Source organism: Lepeophtheirus salmonis, chromosome 6 (assembly GCF_016086655.4).
Source record: "Lepeophtheirus salmonis chromosome 6, UVic_Lsal_1.4, whole genome shotgun sequence".
Classification (NCBI taxonomy): Eukaryota; Metazoa; Arthropoda; class Copepoda; order Siphonostomatoida; family Caligidae; genus Lepeophtheirus; species Lepeophtheirus salmonis.
In genome coordinates, this window is record NC_052136.2 from 24,953,817 (window position 1) to 24,968,320 (window position 14,504).

The window sequence follows — 14,504 nt, forward strand, 5'->3', positions numbered from 1 at the left end:
TCACTAAGACATTATTAATACTTCCTTTTAATATATCTGCATACTTTTATAATGATAGGTGTTAGTTTTTTTGTATCTAAATATGAAAAAAAGTCACAAATATATTAATAACCTATTGTTTTAAAGCAAAGTTCAAAATATATTTTGGGAATATGTTTTATATATTTTTGATTGTTAAAGGTAAGTTTACATACTCACTACAGGTTTTTTTTCAAATGAAGTTTATAAAAATGTTATCTAGGTCAAGGTAATCCAAATTGGCACTTTTTGTTTATGTAAGTAAGCAAGATGCTTATTTGAATTTTTTATGTATCAATTGAATTGTTTGACTCCAAACCACTAAAGAATGGACAGGTAGCATTAAAGCTGCAATTCATGTTACTACACTTATTTTTGGAAACTTAGTTACGAAATTTTCATACAAATTTATAAAATATTGTTGATGTAATCTTTTTTATTCAAATTTATTATTCTTTAGAAATAACTGTAATGTGTACTATAGATGATATCAAAACAAAAACACGTATTCTTATTAAAAAAGTGAAAAAAATTCAAACTGTAGGCCACACAGCTCCCACTAAATATTTTTCTTTTTTTAATGTTCAAAGTATGCCAATAATATCTATATTCTAAAACGAACATTTTGAGACCATGAAAATCTCATATTTCGAACATTCAAAAATTAAGCTCCACCTTAATGTATGTAGATAATAAAGACGATCCAAATTACACGTTGTTAGTACGTCAAAAATAGTAACAAATGAAACACAATTACGTTTGCATATCGCAATGATTGGGAAAAAGCTGTAATTACCAATCTAGGAGTATATATGTTCAAAATACATTTAACATGTAACCTACTCAGAAGTTCAAATAACTTTGAACAGTTGATTTTCCTCCAAACTTTGCATATAGATAAAGTTGTGTTAACTGTAATGTAAAAAAAAAAATGTTGTTTGAAGGTAGTCAATAAGGATTCTCATGATTTTATTATTTATTATAGCATTTTGTTAGTAGATATTTCAAACTAATGAATTGAATTACAATATGATCGACAGCAAGAGGGTCATGCGACAACTGAAGTGATAACTTTATTGGTATGTATGCACAATTTGATAATAGTTTATATATAGTATATCAAGTAAAAATAAAATACAACCACCAATAAAACAGGATTTTTATCTAACATCTCTCTATGAACAATACCACGATCATCTCCATAAATATACATAGCTATATACGAGTGTGTATAATTGTTTTGTAGATTAATGTAGAGTCTCTACTCTGAGTCATATATTTCTTGTCTTAATCATCTTACATATGTAGATTGGTACAAAGAGGTATTTCCCCTCATTTTAATCATATTTTCTTACTGCATAGTATACATAATTTTTATGCAATAGCTGCTGTTCAAGAGTGTCTTGATAAATTAAAACAAGGAAGAGAATTAGTTGACAAATGGAGGTAAAAACAAATATAATAATCCTTTAATTGGATTTCTTTTGAGAAAACTTACATATCATGTGTATGTATTGTGGAATGAAACAAAGAAATCCGCGTAGCTCTATGAAAACAGTGCTATATTTTTCTATAGAGATTAGTGGAAATCCATGAAAATTGTACCCAATCAGCATACCAATTTTATGAATTATATTAACTTTACAATTAGTAGGACTTAGATTCTTTAATTAATATGAATATGTTACCTCTAGAGCTTATCAACTTTGTTGAAAACACTTTTACAAACCATACTTTTTTTTCAAATTCTTTTTTGAATGAATTATTCAATAAAAGTAAATAATTTTTCATGTTTTGAGCGAAATATAAGTATAACAAATAACATATTGTTCGATAGTTTTTCCGTTACCTCTGAACAAAGTCGAACCCCAAAACTATTAGCAGCATCACTAAATTACAATAAACATGATTTTTCTGGAATAAAGAAAAGTCAACTCAAACCCAATTTGGGATATATGTATCTAAATTCCACATTTTGGTATATTTTTTATCAATTATGTCCTCCTTCACAATAAATAAGAACTTCGATAGGCCGGCGAACAGATTGTCTGCTTTTGACGATTAAGGTCTTGTTAATGGCTATCATGATAGCAGCTCGGAGTGAATCAAAATTTGTATTTGAGGCGCGGCAGACATTTTTCTCCAAGACGCCCCAAAACGGAAGAATCTGGAGGGTTGATGTCTGCCATAATGTTACTCCAGAAGGTTTAGTTCTTCAAGCTTTTTGAATACCATTCCCATCCTTAATGATGTTCTAGGCAGTTGGAATAGAGATGACAAGGGTTTATATAGCCTTATCACCACTGATATTGATGCGGAGGAGATCGAAGACGGTTGCCTTTTTAGTTCTTACTCAGACATTTTCACACTTAAAGAAATGGACAAAATCTTGTTTATTTTGTTTTCCCTTTCGTTTGGTGGCGTAATGAAACCTCTTGATATAAACTAATGGAGATAAAATCCTAATTAAATGCTACTGGAAGTCTTGGGTCCGACTCTGTAGGGATATAAAAAATGATATTGAAACAACATGATATTATACTTTGTACTATTGTAATGGTGATTCAACCCCATTTTTATTAATTATATTGAGAAAATAACGCACTTAGAAGCAGGGTGATTGATTTATTCTACTATACTGAACCAACATATATATATACCTAAGTAATATGTATGCATTTAAAAACAACAGTACATTAACATTCTGACATTTGAATTTATATATTTCCAAAATGATACTAAACATTCTTCATACAAACTATACATTAGATACATATATATAATATATTTGTACATTAATAATAATAATATGTTTTTGCAACTATGAATTAATTTAGGATTTCAACTAGAAATTGCTTTCATTTACAATTTTTACCTAGGGATCTTTGGATACATATCCATGATTGGTTATATGTATTACGTATGTAACTAAACTGCAAGGTCCTTTGGACCTTTGTCTTGTCTATAACTATAAATATAGCTGTAATTTTATCTATATTTATATAATACCATTGGTATAATTAGGAATTGATTCTTCCTTCTCTTTATTAATGTTGTAGCTATTGTTGTCGTTGGAATAGGAGAAGCTTCTATGTAGACTGCTGTTTCTTAAAGTAGACTTTGGTTATCATTCCATTTTTTGAATAAAAAAATCTAAAATTTGAATATTTATTTGAAAACATCACTCTATTCTGAAAAAAAACAAAAACATATTTGGTCAAGAGAGTACATATCATAATCAATATATTTAGGAAGGATTTATAGTTATTTAAAGACATGCATATACTGTGATTGTAGCTCATCACGTGGGTAGCTCGTTATAGATATAGTTGGAAACATTACTACTTAGGTCACGGATTGCATAAAGAAAGTGATAGGAACAAGAACTAATATTTTTCTGTGTGCTCTACATGAGCCGTCATAATATTCACTTTTTCTTTTCTATAACTTAGTAAACAGTGAAACAGAATTTCTGCTGAAAAAATTAAATAACTCTGTTATTATCAAATAAATATTCAAATATTATCATTTTTGTATTCAAGACCAAAGGCTCCATCAGTTAAAGTTAATTAAATATTACTTAGAAATCCTTAAAAAAATAGAAGGATTTAACAAAACTACTCATATAAACTTACTTCCTTCAATGTACTGTGAATAAGTAAGTTAAAATGATATTTTTAAGAGCTGTTTCACTCTTAAAATTTAATATGCTTTGAATTTTAATTTTAGTGAAGATGCTAAATTGTTTCATTGACCAGAATGTGAACAAGTCATCCAGTTTATGAAAATACGGAGTAGTTCAGTAGTAGTTTTATTTCCAAGCAATTTTTATGAAGAAATTTCCAAAAATGATATCCACATATAAAATTAATTATGATATATAAATTTTTAAAGGAAACAATCTTTATTCGCAGCTGGCATTACTTTGATATTGGATCAGTAAGACTAAATAAATATAATTGTCAAAGAAGAATACAATTTTAATAATAATTTCAGTAACAATGCAAGCATTTTTGCTGAGAATATGTTCTCTGTATTCACAATTAATTTTGTTACTGTAAAAATAGATTATATTTGGCTATGTAATAAGCGGAAAAACTTTTAGCAAAAAATTGTACTATTGATCAAAGAAAAATATAAAATTGAAATATTTATAAGTAAATATATGAACTATAAGTATAATATTATTTAATAAAATCATTTCTATGAATGCTGTTTTCCTATTTTTCCCCCTGTTATTTAAATTCGTTTATCTCTTACAAATTATTGATATCAATTCTCGGGAAATTTTCAAAAATCCAATTTAAAAAAAACCAAAAAAAACTAGATAGTTTATTTAGCTACGTGTGTTATGACGACTAATATAGTTGTTTATTTTAGTACTTTTACCTCATGACTTGAATATAACTATAGTGAGCTCAATATATGAAATTTAATATATATAAATATTAAATAATATTATTGCTTGTGTATATAAGAATATAAATGATCTCAAAGATTGTTATCAAAGCAAAGGAGGTAATGAAATACCACTATTACTTATTTTCTTCCTTCAACCCCAACATGTGCCATGTTATTTAGATACAACAAAGCCTTCGTAATGCTGTTGGCACTACAACAACAGACTCTATATAGCCCTTATTAAAAGTAAAAAAAGGATTTCTCTGCCCCACCAATCTCTCTGTGACGATTTGACTTCTTTCCATGAATTATAAGTAGAGCATTACATTCATCGATACATTCATAAAATCCAAAAAACAATAGGAGGGTTGAAAAAGTTTGTTTTTGTTAATGGGGGAGGAGGGGTTCAGCCATACATATGTACATGTGTGTGTCTCAAAGGGTCGTTCAACCTTTCATATATTATTATATGTGTAAGTTGATTATTTGTCTGATATGGAGTTGATATAAAAAAAAATACATTCCTACTTTAAACGCTGTTGTATCTCTCCAGTTTTTTTTTTGTTATTTTTTAAGATTCCAGTCATCATCCATCATATTTACTTATATAAAATAATATTTTCTTGGACCAATGGATGGTATACTTTAATTTACCCCCTCCCTCCCCCCTTTATTTCCAATTTGTAGCTTTCCGTCATTCCACACCCCTCAATCTGTCTAATTATTAATTATTAAATAATCCTGCATCGAATATTCAACACTATAAAATATCAAGAAAGTGAATAGTTTATATGCATCATAAAACCAATAGAAATGTAATATTAGGCACACATCTTCTAAGTACATAGCTTTACATTATAAAAAAACAACTTATTTCTTCTTCCTTCTTATATACAGATGATCAAAATAATGATTTGCTATGCACACATGGGGAAAAAAACAAAAAACCCTAAAAAACTCAACAAAAAAAAAAAAAATGCGTTTTTCGATTCATGTTCTATAAAAAAAGATAATGATAATGTGTAGTAACGCAGTTACTACAAACTGTCTAGACTTTAGGGAATGCATGCGACGGAATATAATTTGATGCAGGTGAGATTTTGGTCTCTATATGCATATACCTATTATATATCGTAATCGCGAATTTAAAAAATAAATTAAAATCGTTTTAATATATATGTAGTTATATAAAATCTAACCAAACATGTTTGGTCGAAAAAAAATTAAATAGAAGGCCTTTGAAAGACAGAAGTGAAATTATAGATTGAACAAATGCATTTTTTTAAAATACCCATAAATATATTCAAGACAGTGTATTTTAGATAATATTAATATTAAATAAAATACCCCTGCGTGTCTAACCTTTCATGATACAAATGTGTAACAAAGAAGAAGATCTCTTACTTAGTAGCATCCGTACATAATAGTTAGATTCTATGTACATTGTCTGAATCCCAATGGACGACAATGACTCCCTTGTCATCAAACATAAAATTAATTGTTTTTAATTTGTTATTTCATTTACTTATCATTCATGAGTATTACTGCTCTTTGTCAAGAGAGCACGAAGGAACTACTCACTTGGATCATCATATTGTAGAAGCAATAGGATCAGAATCTGTAATAAGCACCTTCCTATATGGTCTTCCATAGTTTAATTAATAGATCCATTATATTAATGGCTGCATTATGATACAACATATTTGAGGGAATTCGTTCATCATTTTTAAATGTGCCTACAATGTACATTCATCTTTACTATTTTGACGGTGGTTATTTGATGTACATTGTACTCGTATATACAATTATAACTACATATATATATAGAGTTCAAATACCTCTCTCTGTCTTTTCCCTATAGTACTGTGGGAGTAATTAATCAAAAACATAAAAGGGGAGAGGGGGGAGGGAGAGAACTTTGCCCACCCCCTTCCCCCTTCAAGTCAGTTATGATTGATGGTAATAATGACAAAGCTTTTCTCTTGATAGGCTCACTCTTAGTCTATGGATACAAAAGGTCGTAAACCCAAATCCATTTCTTGATTATTCCTTCTAATTCGAAACATATAAAAATACATACATTAAACTCATTCATAGACTTTTCTCCGATCCTTAGTAAAACTAAGCCGTGGCCAAATGTCCAACGTGTGAAAGTATTTCTAATTAATTAAGTTTTTTTGCTTAACCTGAATTTATGATATCAATTGTCAATGATTAACTATATTAATGTTTAGTTAATCAATACAAAGAAAATGAATGATTTTCCTTTGGATATTGTTCTGTTACTTTATTTCAGGGAATATTAAAGTAAATTTTGCTAGTGATTGGAAAATTCAATAAATAAATTAATTAAATTGTTATGGGTTATTCCACTTGAAATTAAAACTCGAAATTTTTTCTCCATCCCATATGCATTAATATAAGTACATTTTGTAATATCTGCTTAACAATTCACATGACTTATCATAAATGGTTATAGTTATAATTTATCTCTTATCCAAAACCATTGGTTGTATTAATAATTAAAAAAGGATCCATGCCACCAACTACACACTGTTTATGAAGCATAATTTGAAGATTGAAGACTCTCTACAACTATAAGCGTTACACCTCCAAAAATATCAAATATGAAATTTAATTACAAAAATTGTATCTATTTGAACAAATTAAACCTGTCATTTTGCCAAAGCCCATAGACCTTCTACTCCTACTTTGTATTCTACAGTAGATATTGGTGTGACCTTTTTCTGATAAGTTTTTTTTTTTTTGTGGATGTCAGATGATTTATATTTTTTGAGATATTGAAGTTAAGAAAATATGGGCAAGCTATCCGATATTTTTATATGTGATAACTAAAAAAATCCTCAAAAAACTCGTGTTACGTGACTTAATATTTTTCAAATAATGTATTATTTGATTCCATCAGTTAAGAGATTTATGAACTGCAATCCCAACTGTCATCAAGACAATTTTTGATCAAAATAATCATAAAAAGGAGCTCAAAACTAAGAATTTGGATTGATTTAGAGATTTGAAATTTATTTTTTTGAGTTTCAAAATGACTGTGTATTTGACATACCAAATTTTATTTAAGCCGGATGTGGAAAAAAAAATAGAGTATAAATTTAAATTGTAATGACCGTTATATATCATGCCACTTGTCTCCCGGGTGATGATTCTATTAGAGAATTAATCCATGGGATTATATTTTATACACAATACATGTATCGTCATTCAACAGCTTGTCCAGTAGTGTATTAACTAACTAATACCTCTTTGTCTAAGGAATGTGAATTTCTGACCTAAAAAAAAGGTTCGTTTTCAAAAAGAGGAGGGGGCGATTTAATTAATTAAAATGAAATATCCTTGTTATATATCTCGCTTCTCTGTGAGAATGTGGACCATCAAAGAATACTGAATGATTCAGTCAATACTAAACTCAACATCTTCTTTTCCAACCAAAACTGTATTCATAGGCACTGGCTACATTGTTCAACATACATACAGCATAAGTATTACCCAAAAGTCGTCGAAATTGTTATTAATTCTATTGCAAAAACTTGTTGCATTTAATGTGAGTATTCTCTACATATGTAGTTAGTTGGAAGTTATGTAATCTTTCCTTTTCTATTGTGGGGCCCCCTTTTTTCATTTATGTACACACATACATTTATATTTTCATAACATATATAAGGCTCGCTTCTTCACAGTCTCACATTCTACATAAATTCTTCATATATACAGAAGTTATATTCAAATAACAATGATTTTGCGTTGGCTCTCTTCAATCAATATGATATCTAAGATATTTTCCTAAATATTTTTGTACGTTTCTCCCAATAGTATAATAATTTAAATGATAGTGTTTTAATTCACATACTTATGTCTGCCCTTCTATACTCAAATGTACTTCATGCATGGTTAGTAGGTATTACATACCTATGTTATGTCACATATAATTATCCAAATAAACTAAATTCCGCAATAACACTTGACTCTTGAATCCTGAATAAACTAAAAATAGACATATATATACGCTCATATTCACTAAGGAATTATCGTAAATATGTAGGCAATCAAAATATATTTCAAGACTCTCCTAAAGGCACCTGACTTTTCTACGTAATGCTCCCATAACTTTTCATAGGAATCCATGATTAATTTCCTTCAAATGACTAAATTACATTATTAATGATTCAGGAGGACGTTCTTTGTAATTGTGATAAGGAAATAAATGTGTGATGTAACTTAGAGAAGGAGAGAAAAGATTCCATAAATTATAGTTACACATATTTTTGTAGATAGAAATGAGGTCTCGTGAGGAATAGTTACTCAAAAAATAAAAATAAAGACAGTTTATGATTAAATGTAACTCCAATGATTAAGTCCCACACTTTTATTGATAAAAATACTTAATGAACTGCTTCATTATATGGAATTGATCTTTCTAATAATTTGAAAAGGAAGAAATTCAATCTTATTTGCAAAAACATATTTTGTATTTTCCGTTCTTTGTAGTGTTACGTAAACCCAATAGATTTAATTATGTAAGTATAGTTATTTTTCAAGTTTTATTACATGCCCCCCTCACCTCATATAAATTTAATATAGAGTACAACTTGTTACAGTAACTCAATCTACTTATGTATTAAGAATGGATAATAAAGTATGGATTTCATTGTTGTCACTTCATTGCACTTCTGCATATATTATCTATGCAGAACCATGGCCAAATTAACATGAGATTTGTGAATGTTCCGTGAGATTATCTTAGTTCTATGTATATATGTAATTCACTACAACTTCAATTATAATAATAATAGCAACAGAGTAATAATTATATTATTGGCAAGTTGTTGGAAACAAATACATCCGGCGGTATTACGTAAGTTTTTGATTGGGAGGTGGGTAGAGAGAGAGAGAGAGAATCAGAGCTCCATTGGGTCTATACTTAAGTAAATTGTACATACATATCTGTTTAAAGTATAGGGACCTTTGTATTTGCATCTATATAAGTCTAACATATGATGAATACAAAAGCCTGTTTCTAAGGTCCAAATGTTTGGACTATAATAGACTTTTTGAAGGGTATTATAGGTTAAAATTCGAGAATGCACCATTCTAATTTTGAAAATAAGGGGTATATAATTTTGTATTATTGTTGCATATATTTTAATCTACGAAAGGAAACTATAATGTAGATATTGTATTAAATAATTTAAGGCGTCAGAGAAAGTTCTGAAAATATCATATTGAAAGTTATTTGGAGCAGTATGTAATTTAAACAACGCAGCCTATGTTACAGTTTTTATTGTTAAATTAAAATCTATCCAATATTTTACACATATTTTTTTAAATGAGAGGGTACACATGCCCAAAAAAACCACTTCTTCAAATTTTTCAATAAAGATGAGCTACTCCTGTATGTAGACATATTGAATGGGCATAAATTTACTCAAAATTTAGATACCTTGTATTAATTTTATTTTCCTAAGTAGTGATATTATGTACTTATTCAGTACAAAAATAATATGGGGCATTATCTAATTAGTACCATTACCTTAATTACTAATTTGATGTATTGAAAAAAAAAAAACACAAAGAAAATATTGATATTAATTTCAGAACCATAAATTTATATATATATAAAGATCCATTTACCAGGTATTCAAAAAGTATTTGACCACCTATGTCCCGACGATTTAAGAGGTTTTGTAAAGTTCCAATCAAATTTTTCCATTTATATTCACTGAAGCTGGAAATCTTAGGTTATGAAAAAGTGGTGTAACATTTTTATATTATTAATAATGTAAGCAAAAAGGTGAGGGATTCCCAAATTGTTCTGCACCAGGCCAGACGGCTCTGATATTGATAATAGGCTAAAAGCCATAGAGTGCACAATACGAGAAAGCTTGTGAAGGATGAAAAGGACTCAGGAATTGGCCTATGAGTGATACAACAATAAAAAGCAAATAAAAAGTATTCATTTCTGGCCAAAAGATTTTTGACATCCCCCGATCTTAATCCTTTGGAATTTTTAATGTGGTGACACATCAAAAAGCCTGTGGAGCCGCTATTGCAGCATCAGCAATCCCCCAAGTATCTATGAAGTCCCATTGGAGGAGGATGTCTCGGACTTACATTACTAAAGTTACGACTTCGTCTGCAGGCAGTAATTGAAGCTGGTGAAAAATTAATTCATAAATAATAATCTATGTAATATGTAAATAAAAAATATTCAGAATATTCTCCTGTACAACTTCCTTCTGATCTGTTACACATGGTTATTTGTAGTATATTCAAAGTGGTCAAAGACTTTTTGAATCTCCGATATATATCATTATAAAAAATAAAGATATAAATTATTTGTTTCCAAGAAGATCCTTGTTGTAATATAGACTCTGTACTATTTTATGTTTGTGCTTGGAAAATCCAAACAATATGTATAGTACACACGTGTTATATTACTTAGTACTGAACATAAATAATAATTATATTATAATTCAATTTCTGCTTATTTTTCTTCAAGCGAAAAATAATTAATGCTTAAATTATATTTATAAGAGTTGCAAATTTATTTCAGACATAAATTTAATTATTGTGCATTTTTCTTTAAAACATTGTGTCTACACTCTAGTTAAAAACATTTTAAGAAGGAAACAAATATATTTATAATATTTGTATTAACATGCTTGTATGTATATGTATATATTTACTATTTAAGTACCGTCAACAACCCTATAACCTTGATAGTCTAATGAATTGTACATTGTTCTTGATTCTCTTATCATTCATTGCATAGAGAACAAATGGATCTTTGGGTTGTGTGTGTGTGTGTTTTTTTTTTGTTTTTTTTTGCACAGCCATGACAATGGTTCATTTTTAAACATGGGTTGTACATACTTATATAGAGGGTGGCAATTAGAGATTGTCCAGTAAGAAAATCAGAGTATTTCATTGACAACAAATCATAGAAAGGCGGTCCCAATGAATCTTCCTTTCTTCTAGATGACTTCCTTTGCCTCCTTGGCATGTCGGTTGCAAGATTCTCCAGGACTCTAGGATTCAAAGTTTCCTATACCGATTTATCCTGTTTGATTAGCTTCTCCTTCATGATACCCCACATACTTTTTGATTGGGTTCGGGTCTGGACTGTTCCCAGAACTTAAGTCTTTCTCCCAAAAGCCAGGTAGATGCTCAGAACACCCCTTTTGAGTATATTTTTAAGTACGAGATGGAGCATTCTCATGCAATAAAGATAGCCTCAGAATTTTGAGATCAAATTGTTGGAATAGTGTGATAGAATATTTTATTAAGTTAAACGTATAGCAATTTAACTCCACGAGTTTTTATTGCTACGATTTATGAAAATAAGTTAATTTTTTAATTTGAACTATACAAAAAAGATTTTTTAAATTCATTTTCATAATTTGAAATTTAAAAAATATATTTGAACGTAAATGCCTCAATGGATAACGATGCTAGAGAGTTAATATTGAATCCATTAGATTCAAAATCTTGTAAGAAGTTTAAATTGGAGTGGTTTGTATAGATTGGTTAATTAAAACCGGATATTTCCGGAAACCCTAACATTTTTATATTCCCTGCAGAATCGCCAATAACTAATTACCTAATCAACCAATCATCCAAAACTATAAGATATGTTACCAATTAAATTCTATATAACTCTCCTCTATTATCTTATAAAGAAAGGCTATTTGAAGAGGAAAAAAAAAAAAAAATAACGTGTATTGAAATACAAAAGTTCTTTTTATTCACTGTATGGACACTGGGAGACATCATCTAGCTAATATGATTGTCAAATTTGTATAAAATTAAATTGTAAATGTGTATTATAATTATAAAACAAGAATAAAACTTTTTTGACACATAACCGTTCTGTATAACATTTATCAGGCTTACAGTAAGAGTATTGACAATTAAAAACTCTGAACGACCACAATTTGTCACAAAAACACTTTTTGAGCATTTGTAATGAGCAACTGCTGTAATCGGGTATTGCAACATTTCTTGTCTTTTTTTTTTTTTTTTTTTTTTTTTTGTTAACTAATGAATTAGTTATTTTTCTACAAAAATTTGAAATATTAAAAAAAGTATAATAAAGAAGTATATACTAGGACAAATTTGGTCATAAGATTAACGAATAATCTAGATAAACGCGACTTCATATGAATATTCGTCAAAAGAAAAAAAAAATCATTCTTATTGCTAACAGAAACAATTTATTGTATTCTTTTGATTGGTTTTAAGTGAACATTTGTTTGTTTTGTGATTCATTTTATTGTACTCAATGATTCCAAGTTTTGTCAACAGAGCACACCTTTTTGAATAAAAAAAACCACAAGAATGTCAATTGAGGCCATGGATGAAGGTTCATTCTCCTCTTTGAGGAATTTTGCTCATGCAACAAACTAATACATGGATACAAAGAGCAATGAAGAAAAACATGCATTAATTACTTCAAACATATTTTCTAATTAATTCAATTTATTTATGATTGGTGGGGAAAATAATTAAATTGTGATTGCCACTACAAGTATATTGGTATATTATGTGATCATTATTTATATGCATTGTAATTACATTGGAGTTTATTAAGCGTAGGTATACAAATATGTTCAAACACATATGCAATACGCATACCTCAGAAGATTGTAAATAATTAAGTCAGAAGGGTTATAACCGATATAATTACTTTTCAAAATCAAAATTATGTTCTGGATAATACTTAATGTACTTTCTGGATCCACAGTTGGGATACTAAAACTAATTTTATAGTCGTCGATACCAGAACAAACGTACAAACAAAGAATTTGTTATTAATTTATTTGTTTCATAGAAGCCCTAACCCGTATTTTCGCTTTACACTCGACTTATGTATGTACGTATAGTAGGGGATCCCTAACTTTTTATATTCTCACATCCTAGCAATTACATTATGGTATTCCAACTTGGTATGACATGTACTCGTATATGCGGAGTCATTCTCGACTGTGGGACAAGGGAGACAATAGAAACATCATTTACTGATTTATTTATTTTTGTCTACTTTTTACGTTTCTCCTTTCTCCCATGTTTTGAAAAGCCCACTACTACATTAATATGTACTAGGGGTGTACTGAGGGATCGAGCACATTAGGCCAGGACTCCCTGTTATATATATAAATTGACCTTTAAATAGATACTTACATTTGTTTAGAAAGCAATATAGATAAAAAGTTAGTAGAAAAAAGCAATATTTTGGATTTAATATTGAGAACAAATTTAGTATTTTCAGTCAATTTTCATTGAATGGCTCTTAAATCTTATAGTTCATTAATTTCGGATGGTAAATCCGTTTATCAATATAATATGTATCTATATTTTATACTAAGACGTTATAGATACACATTGAGACAGAAAAATATAAAAAGTAACAAGATATGCGAAAGACTGTTTACTTGCCTTCAATTGTTAACTTTAGTTAGCTCAAGGTATTGTATCTTACAAAAAAAAAACCATCAATTTAATAGGCTGATTTTTTTCTCCGGATTTTAATATAATATCTACTAGTAGATCCTACCTGCATTCAACTTCTCAAGATCGAAATATTTATAATATGTCTGCCTAACTAAGCCAAGTGACTAAGTAGAAATCTTTATCATCTCTATATTTTTCTTCCTAAAAGTAGAGACGTTCCTCTTGTAAAAGACGTTCATTCTCGTTGTGAAAGGATTGAAACATAGATAAAAAGTTATAAACAATATTAGATCCTTCATATCAAATTTCATTTGTGTTTTTATTTGAAAATGTACCGGTGATAATTGTGATTGGATAATAATAGGATCCAATTCATAGGGACTTTTATAAGCTATCAATTGAAAAGAGTTAATTAATCACCTTGTATATAATTGATATTGAATATCATTTATAACTAGGTCATTGATCATTATTTGGAAGAGGTGGGGGGGGGGGAATACTCGGCGGAAAGAAGTACATTTGACGATACGTAATAATTGAGGAGTTAAAAACGGAAAATTAGAGGATATAACATGTAGGAGTATGTAGTGGCAAACGAGTGAAGT

The 14,504-nt window shown here is 28.9% G+C and overlaps 1 protein-coding gene across 3 annotated transcripts in view; it reads right to left on the reverse strand.

Annotated features, from left to right (window-relative positions):
- Positions 1–2,630: 2,630 nt before the first annotated feature.
- LOC121120791 (synaptotagmin 1) overlaps positions 2,631–14,504 on the reverse strand; it is a 93,637-nt gene continuing 81,763 nt past the window's right edge. For 2 of the 3 annotated variants that reach the window (XR_011780556.1, XR_011780554.1), the window contains one exon: positions 2,631–3,209. The gene's annotated coding sequence lies outside the window, so the exon portion shown is untranslated. The remainder of the gene's footprint in view (positions 3,210–14,504) is intronic. The other variant, XR_011780555.1, reaches the window with a different exon arrangement.